Below are 9,595 nucleotides of genomic sequence, written 5' to 3'. Positions count from 1 at the left end.
CAGGGGGGACCTAGTCACATAGAGTGTTGGAGTTCTTAGGGATTGGCCTTGTTTTGAAATGGGATTAGCTTGATTTTTGGCTTATTGTGAAAGTCAGGGGGCTTATTTACCGCGTGAAAGTTGACAGCTGTGCCTAGGCGCCTGAGCTGCCACCCAAGCCACAATATCCACATTGCTATTTCTAGCGTGCTAGGGTGAGTGTGTCTACCCTGGCGAGGAGGGTCACTCTCAGCTGAAGCATAGACATACCTTTAGGGTGTTTCTTCATTAGGAAACAAGGTCTGTCCTTAACTCCAATTAGCTAACTGGAAGTAAAACCTTAGTAGTGTGTAGTTTGCATATGAGCTGGCAGGTAGAGTTAAAGCTACCTACCTCAGCCTGCTAACTTGAATGAAAACTACTCTGGCCTTGTCTTCAAGAGGATTTTATCCTGGGTTAGCTAACTCGAGTTAAGAATATGCCTTTTTTCCTGGGGAGTCAAGCCCCAGATTTTGTCTAGACTAGGATTTAAATGTGGTTTGTTAGATGGTATTATCTGTCTTGAGCTCATTAACTCCTTCTAAATCTCTAGTTAAGACACAGCGATTGTACTTTAGCATGTGCGAATAGCTGCCCCCAGTACAGTGCCTGCTAAAGTCCAATCGCTTTGACCAGAGTTTATCCAGTTAGATAATGTCACACCTTTAACTCCTGCTATAGGGAAGGCCTACGTTCAAGGGCTACCCTTAACAAGAGAGTGTTATTTGTGAACAAAAAGCCAGTGTCCAGGTCAGAAAGTGAGGCAGAATAAACATGTGCGCTGTCATTTATCACCTTGGCCATGAGGCACAGAGGAGGAATTTCTTTACATGGCAGGAAGTGCTGTTCTGTAAGCACCACTGGCAAGAATGAGCCATGCTTCCTATAGCCCATGCCCTGCTCTTGAGTTTGCAGAGGTCATCTTCTCTCTGTGCAGGACTCCTTTCTTTTTCCATTAACTCTTAAAATATTCTCCTGGGGTAGGAGAGGCATCCCACACCCCACTAACACAGAGAGTACAGTGTGCTATAAATCACCACCGTGTTATGCAGAGCACTTTCCCTAATTTCATTTTCTTTTTGTCGGGGTGGGGCACATTCTGTGATTAGATTAGCTGCCTTCTTCCTTTTTGTGCTACGCTAAAGATTGGAGCACAGGGTTTAGTTGGCTTTGGTTGGAAAATAAATTCATAGAGTTAGGCTTTTCAAATGAGCTTGCCTTTCCTGAACTGAACGAGCCTGACTCACTGGAATAATAGCAACCGCCAGTCCCTTCCATCACAGCTGACTTAGCTGAGGAGCAACCCAAGGAAATGAATCATTTCCATGACAAGCTTTCTTCTTCGCTGTGGTAGGGTATCTTCCTTCCCGCAGCGTTTGCAGTCACTCCAGTCTCTGAGCTGTGCATGCTCTCTCCTGGACACTCCAAGAAATGCCATTTTGCTACAAAGCACAACATTTCGTTCTCTAACTTTTAGTTTGATCCGCTTGGCAAGAAGAACAGTTGAGAGCCTGAGGATGAATCACAATAGGAAAAATAACACATTACTTTTAAGGACAATGGTCTCTTAATAGTTATAAAAATGCTGTTCAGGTTGTAAATATTTTTTTAGCCTGTACCCAACGCTGTAAGAAAAACACACAAACACCTTAAACTGGATGTTTAGCTGGTTTAAATTGGTGCAGATAAATTGGTGTCTATGGTGATTTGGACCAGCTGGGGCTTTGGCCCACTGACTTTAATGAAGCTGTGCCGACGTACGGAAAGGTGGGGATCTGGCCCACATACTAATATAATCCATTAGACTGTCATTGAAAGCACGGTTATGTAGGGGAGCAATAATCAGTAGGATATAGCACACTACAATACTCTGAGGTTGATCTTACCACTAGGGTATGCTCTGCTGAAGATTTCTGGCTGTTGGGGGTGGGTTCACTCACCTGTATAGTAGTCTCCTACCCCTGCCCATCCTGGAAAGCTGTAAAGCATCTGGGGCCCATGTTATAAGGATGCAGGGTTGGCTGTGTTATGGATACTGTCCCACACCCACAGCAGCCAGCAGGGGGTCCATGTGAAAGGGGAGACAGCTCCAGGCTCAGTGGTGCTCACATACCAGGGTGAAGGGAGCAATATGAGAACCGAAATGGAGCAGAGTAAAGAATTGGATCCATGCTGTGGAACCCCTTCCTACAGGGGCCACAGGCAGCTGCTGGTGGGCGGTCCCTGGCAGGGAATCCCCAAGGGAGCCAGGTTGGACAGTGCTGCCAGGAGCTGTTATGGTGAGATTGGGGTTTGGGTTTTCAAAGCTGCCTAAGGGAATTAGGTGCCTATGGTCAACGCGGTTTGGGTACCCAGCTCCCTTAGGCTCCTTTGAAAATCCCAGTCTGGATCTCTGCATAGAGAACCCTGGCCTCTGGCTGCTTCTCCGAGATCTGTGGGTTCATGTTGGATGTAATCTGCTGCTCATTCCACAGGGCTGGGGTTTAGCTGTGCACCCCCACCCCAACACAAAGATCTGTCACAGAGTATTGCTCCTCCCAGTCCCTTCCTGCAGTTTCTCTCCCAACCCTCCCCAGAGTCAGCTGCATCCCTAGTTCCATCCTTACCTGTGCCCCTTCCCCCCTCTATTCTCCTAGCTGGCCCTAATACCAACACATCTTGTCTCATTGCTGCCACAAGTTCTGTCTCTGCACCCACATTCTGTCTCCATCCTCAACCCCATTTATGTCCCTGGATTCACCTAAACCCCACAACCTTCTTTGCTCGGGGCGGGGGGCTTTTGCTGCATCCCCTTTTGCATCCCCTAGTGGCGTATGTGTTTGGCCAGGGGCTCCGGTCAGAGTGGGTGGACCCAGGGGTCCCCACAGTCCCTGCCCCTTTCCACCCCTCCTCAGCCTCTTGCTCACTACAGGGGGAGTATCAGAGAAGCAGCCAGCCTGGTTAAAAAACACATCATTTTAAAAAATGGATTTTCAAGTGATACATACTTTTTTACTCAACCTTCTACTATTTCAATGTTTTTAATGGATGAAATTTTTCATTTTGGCATCGGCCACCCCCATTTTCTGTCCCTTCCCCCCCACCCTTTCTCTCTGTATTTTGAAAGGGGGGGGGGGAGAGAAATAACCATAAACTCTCAATGATCATTTCAGTTTGAAGGGAGACGGAAATGCTTCAATCGGAATTATTTTTTTTTAGTTTTGAATCACTTCATTGGGGGATTGGACGATCCCACCACTGATTTTTAATGAAATGAATCTTTTTTGTTTTGATTTTTGTTGAAAATAATTCTCGTTGTTTTGAGCAGCCCGTGTGAGAAACCCCCAGCTGTCCTCTCTTGGGCTGGAGTCACAATCCGAGGAGGGCTAGATAGGGGAATTACTCTGCCTTACTACTCTATGCAGCTGAATCAGAGCATTGACAATCTCACCCTACGGACATGTCTCCACTGCACAGTTAACCCAGGCACTGACCCAGGATTTATCCTTAACTCCTCTACCATCCACTCAGAAAAAACCTGTGCCCTGCATTTGGAGGTGCTTTAAGCTCAGGCTAGCAAGGGTAAAGGTTAGAACTAGATGTCCAATTTAACTCAGGCTGGAAGCCAACCATTTTGCAGTGAGGATGCAGGCTGCATCATCTGAGGGCCAATAGTCCTCCAGTGCCTTCCCACAGTTCCTTCCAAAGGACAGTCAAGTTCTCCCACAACTGGCTGGGAAAGAATCCTAGAGCATGTCAGCCCAAAGGGCCGTGGGCTGTGCCACCAGACACACTCAGTGCAGCAATGGGGGTGGGCTACTCACACCTGGGCTAGGCTAACCCAGGTGCTCAGACCTACATGGCCATCACCCAAGTTAACTGTGCAATGTAGACATAGCCTCAAAGTAAAATCATTGCTCAGGGGCACCGATCTCTTTGTGTGTGTATTGTAGGTTTGAAAATAGGGCTTCTCACCTCCAAACTCTGCTATGTCTCCAGTGCAGCAGGGAATAATGGTGCCGGAGAGGAAGGAACATAATGACCAATTCCCTGTTAGTTTGGTGAGGCCCTGCAGACCGTGCATAGGAGCAGGTGGAGTTTCCCTTCTACGGGTGTGGCACAAACCTTGGCTCTTGCTGCTTCCACTGAGTTTATATTCTGCCATTTAATCAAACTCAAACATATTTCCAGTTGAGCACGTCCGGCGCTAAGTGTCAAAACTCCACATCTTTGCCAATGCTGTTCTCTTTCCATGGGAATTTTTGGTATCGGAATCCAGCCCTGGGAGACGAACCTGCTGGCCGATGTAGGGAGAGAGATAAGGTAGAACTTCACATATATGTGACACTGACAGACCCCGGTCAGCGTCAGGGGGGATGGGATTTAACCTGGGGCTTCTGGAGTTTAGTGCATGAGCTAAAAGCCAACTGGCCAGTAGCTAAGGCTGCAGAGCAGACTCAGTAATCTCTCTTGCTAAGCGGTCTCGGTGCCACGAGATGGGACAGACACCACACCCAGGAGGTGTGGGGGTTACACATAGTATCTGAAATATGCTTTTCAATCTTTGTCTGATATTGGCTTTGTCACAGAGTGACCCTGGCCCTTTAGGAGTGTGTCTACACTGCACACTAATCCCAGACCCCCGTTCCATCCACACACAAGTCAGTCCGACTCGGGGCAGCAAGCGCTCAAGACCTGGGTCCTAGGACCCAGCTGTGGGAATGAGGCAGCAGCACAGAGCCACTGTGACTCAGGTCTAAGCCCTGTCCTCAGGGCCAGCTCTAGGCACCAGTGCTCCAAGCATGTGCTTGGGGCGGCACTTTCCAAGGGGCAGCACTCCAGCCTCTTTTTGGCTTGGGGCGGGAAAAAGCCAGGAGCTGGCCAGGGCCGCCCTGGTGGGGGAGGGGGAATGGGGCAATTTGCCCCAGGCCCTGGGCACCACAGGGGCCCCCACGAGAATACAGTATTCTATAGTATTGCAACTTTTTTTATGGAAGGGGCCCCGAAATTGCTTTGCTCCAGGCCCCCTGAATCCTCTGGGCAGCCCTGGAGCCGGCCCTGGCCAGAGCCCTGCCGCGGGAGAGCCAGAGCATTGTCCCCTGGAGCTGAGCCCGGGCTGCGGTGGCGAGAGGGGCTCCCGGAGTGTGGGAGGAGACGGGGAGGGAGGGAAGTGGGGCCCGGGATGCAGGGAGAGAGACGGGGTCCTGCTGCTACCACCGCTGCTGCTCTGAGTCTCCCCAGGGCGGCGCGGCGTTTCCCCGCCCAAGTGGGCTGTGCAGGGCGCCGCCGGGCTGGGCAGGGGGCACAGATCCTGGCTCGTGCGCTGATAGGGCGAGTGGCTGGGCAGCCCGAGCTGCCAGGGAGCTGTCCCCGGACCCAGCCTGCCGCACACCTCCCCTGCCTCAGCCCCGCGCTACTTGCCCCGGGCCTCCACAGCGCCAGGGGCGGGGAGAGGCAGAGCCCGGCTCTGAGCGGGGCAGCCGGGGATACTGCCCCGGCGGGGGACCCCCGCGGCTCGGGCACCTGGGGGTCAGTGTCCATCCTCTCGGCTCTGCCTGCACGGGGCTGGGGAAGCAGCTGTCAGCGCCTGTCCCTCTCAGGCCTTGCACCCCACATCCTGCTCGCAGCCCCTCCACTCGTACCTCCCCACATCGCTCCTAGCCACACCCCTTCCCCTTGTACTCTCCCTTCACCCGCACCTATCCCCTTGTACCCTCTCCCTGTACCCTCCCCAGCCCTCTCCTCTCGCACCTCCCTCTTCCCCTGCACCTCTTCTCCCACAACCCTCCTGATCCCCCCCTCCTCCTGCACAGCCTGCTTCTCTGCCAGTGTAGAGCCCCCAAGCACCCCCACACCCGCTCCTCTGCCTGAACCCTCTTTCCTCGATCCCCATCCCTTTCAAGGTTTGAGGGTTAGTCCCTATGCCTTCCATGTGCATTTGCAGCACTAAAGATGGGGTTGTGGGGGATGGGGGGGAGATTTATAACTAATGTGAAATAAAAATAGGAGAAACGGTTTGTTCCCCACTGCAAGTGTAAACGGGGATTGCTGTGGTGAATGAGGAGGTCATGTTTGAGGTGGGAGGAGCCCAGGGCTGGGGTGGCTGGGGGGGCGGGTGGGGGAGGGCACTGGTGGTGGGGGGAGAGGCCAGGACTGAGGTGGGGGGCGCTTGGGGGGGCAAAAAGCCTAGAACCAGCCCTGCCTGTCCTTTTCTACAAGGATGCAGCTCATGTCACCGACCTGAGTCAGAAGGTCTGCACAGTGCAGTATGGATGCACTAGATGGCATCCACTAGAGATCCGGGTCCAGCAGCTGTAAACCTGGGTTTACAGCAAAGTGTGGATGCTCAAGAGGTGTGGGCTTGGAAACACCGAGTCCACAAGCCCCAGTCCTGCAGACCCGGGTTTACAATGCAGTGTAGACACACCCTACAATACGTCAGGGCCAGTGCATCTGGTGGCTCATCAGCCCACACCCATGGGGCTTAAAAGAGAGCAGGCAGCTGGGCCCTAGAGAGGAGAGAGCCAGTTGAGGGTCAGTGAGGAAAAAGGAGAGGGGTGAGCTGCCTGGGAGTCAGGAGCTGGTTCCTGCAAAGAGCAGGAAACTGTCTGCAGCCTCTGCCCGGAGAGAGGGAGGAGTTAGCAGGAAAACGGGCAGGGTAGCCTGCTGATCTTCCTAACCCAGAGAGCTGTAGCAGGCTGAAGGCTGAGAGCTGGGCTGTGAGATGCCAGGGCTGTAGTTAGTGTTTTCAGGACTATCCACACGGGGTGTGAGGAAATGGACTGTCTGGGGATTATCTGAGCTATGTTTTGGTAATACCCAGCTCCAAGGAGGGGGATTATTTAAGCAGGAGAGTCTGAAGTGGAGTTATTGGGAACCACTGAAAGGGGAAACTGAGGCAAGTATGCCTGCTATGCCGCAGCTTGCTGCAGATAGGCAGGGGCGGCTCTAGGCATTTTGCCGCCCCAAGCACGGCGGCTTGCCTGCGGAGGGTCTGCTGGTCCCACGGCTTCGGTGGACCTCCCGCAGGCACTGCTGAAGCCACGGGACCAGCGGAACCTCCGCAGGGACACCTGCGGGAGGTCCACTGAAGCCGCGGGACCAGTGGACCTGCCACAGGCATGCCACCAAAGGCAGCCTGCCTGCTGCCCTCGCGGCGCCGGCAGAGCGCCCCCCGTGCCTTGCCGCCCCAAGCACGTGGTTGGCGTGCTGAGGCCTGGAGCCGCCCCTGCAGATAGGGCTGCCTTATGACCACCTTTTTCAGCAGTCAGATTCCCCATTGAGGTTTATGAGCTTTGCTTTGTCAGTATTTTCTAGTCGTTTTCTAAACAGTTAATTGATAGTAGAACTGGATGGAATGTCTTTGTCAAAGTCTCCCCCACCCAAGCAAAAACAAAAAAATGTGTTTGAGAATTTTTCATTTCCTTTTATACTTCCTGGGTCAGTGAACCGAAGCAGCAATGTTTCTTTCACTTTGTTTCAAGTAGAAATATTTTGTTTCATTTCTGTTTTCAAAAACAGTTTGGCAATTTTTTTGTTTGTTTTTTTTTCTCCTCCTCCTTCTCCTTGGGAAGGGAGCCAGAAAAAAAAGAGAGGGTGGGGTGGGAAACCTTGAAAAACAAATTGGTGAAACACTATATTCATTTCATTTTGTTGAAAAACTGGAAAGTTCGATGAAAAGTTTCAAACAAAATGAAACCTTTCACAGCAGACACGTAACTTTTTGGCCAATCAGCTGTTGTCAATTGTAATGCTCAGACATATAACAGCAATAGAACTAAACAGGAGAAAGTAAATAGGAATTGTCTATTTTTCATATTGATTGAGCTTCCTGGTGTATAATATCACTTCTGAACAAAGTCCTGAATGTAATTTTTCATTTTTTAAAATAGTGCAGAACAGCATCCCCGCCCCGAGTAACTTCTTTTTTCTTAGAATCAAAATATTAGAACCTCATCCTGAAAACGATTCTGCAAAGAACTTCATAGATTAATTTAACCACACTGACTTTCATGGGGCTTCATGCAGATAGTCAACATACATGGAGCTCATTGCCGGCCTGTATGACAGAGAAGTCACAGTCCTACTTCTTCGTCTTTGAGGTCTTCTCAGCATTGTATTCCTCTGGGCAGCTGTCGTTGGCACACATTGATAGTCGCTTGCCCCAGCTGAATTTTACTTTGGGTTTGGAGTTCAAATGATGCAAACCTGCCACTAATGGGCCCAGCCTTTATTGCACCTAGATCCAGATCACTCATAAGGTGTGTGAGCCTTAAGTTATGTCTACACTGCGTGTGAACACACACCAACCCCAGAGCAGGAAGTCTCAGAGCCTGGGTTAGCTGTCTCAACCTTGTGCTACTCATCCCCTTCCCGGGTTCTGAAGCCTGGGCTCTGAGACCTACCCCCCTCGCTGGGTTTTCTCTTCTAAGGGCTAGTCTACACTTACCAGCCGGGTCGACGTGGTGAGTTCGACTTCTCGGAGTTCGAACTATCGCGTCTAATCTGGACGCGATAGTTCGAACTCCGGAAGCGCCGCGGTCGACTCCGGTACTCCACCACTGCAAAAGGCGGTGGCAGAGTCGACCTTGGAGCCGCGGACTTCGATTCCGCGGCGTCTGGACGGGTGAGTAGTTCGAACTAGGATACTTCGAATTCAGCTACGCTATTCACGTAGCTGAACTTGCATACCCTAGTTCGACCCCGCCCTTAGTGTAGACCTGCCCTAAAAGTAAGTCCTATTACTACCACTACTGCAAAGAGCAGCTCAATAATTTTTGGTCAAAACATTTTTGCTCAAACTGAAATTTCTGGGAGATTTTTGGTTTGGTTGAATTTTTTTTTTTTCTTTCTGTGTTTCTTTTTTTTTCTTTTTTTTCGAAAAAACAAAATAAAATGGAAACCCAATATTTTTCAGTAAACATTTTGAGTTTCCTTAAAAAAGAAAAGATTTTGAAAATGTAAACTTTTACCAAAAAACCTGACAGGTTTCAGAGTAGCAGCCGTGTTAGTCTGTATCCACAAAAAGAACAGGAGTACTTGTGGCACCTTAGAGACTAACAAATTTATTTCAGCATGAGCTTTTGTGAGCTACAGCTCACTTCTTCAGATTTATTTTGAGAGACGTAATTTTTTTCCACTTTAAAAAAAAAAGATTGTGAAAAATAATTGCCTTCCGTCCCCCAGCACTGCTTCTAGACCTGAGTGAGTAAAAACCCTGATTTTGCAATATGCTGATGCCTACAACTATTTCACTACAAATAACAGACCTGATCCTCTTTTCACACATCAGAGTGGTAGCCATGTTAATCTGGATCTGTAAGAGCAGCAATACGTCTGTTAGTCTATAAGGTGCCACAGGACTCTTTGCCACTCTTTTCACACAGTAACTTTTTTTTATTCCAACGGAGTCAACTGTTGTGTATTTGGTTGTCATGGTTTTTGTTCCTATGGCAACTGAGTTAGATTATTAGGGGATAGCCCAGCCTGTTTCAGCTGGTTGGGTGAGCTCTGTGTCTGTAAATAAAATGGTAGTTTTGTTAGCTGTCTGCTGTCTGGCCTCAAGTGATTTCTTCCTAAACCGGCTGCCCCCAAGGAT

At 50.1% G+C, this 9,595-nt stretch overlaps 1 long non-coding RNA gene across 2 annotated transcripts; it reads right to left on the bottom strand.

Moving 5' to 3' along the window:
- Positions 1-807: 807 nt before the first annotated feature.
- On the bottom strand, positions 808-9,348 carry LOC120407180. 2 transcript variants are annotated; one of them, XR_005599825.1, is made up of 3 exons: positions 9,267-9,348; positions 3,973-4,291; positions 808-1,529 (listed from the first exon to the last, which is right to left on the bottom strand). It is a non-coding gene; the product is annotated as an uncharacterized LOC120407180 (long non-coding RNA). The 2 variants fall into 2 exon arrangements; XR_005599826.1 differs by having other exon boundaries at positions 4,123-4,291.
- Positions 9,349-9,595: the final 247 nt, after the last annotated feature.

The sequence above is a fragment of the Mauremys reevesii genome, linkage group 5 (genome assembly GCF_016161935.1).
Source record: "Mauremys reevesii isolate NIE-2019 linkage group 5, ASM1616193v1, whole genome shotgun sequence".
Classification (NCBI taxonomy): Eukaryota; Metazoa; Chordata; order Testudines; family Geoemydidae; genus Mauremys; species Mauremys reevesii.
Note: the sequence above shows the minus strand (reverse complement) of the source record. Positions and strands in the feature narration are given on the sequence as shown.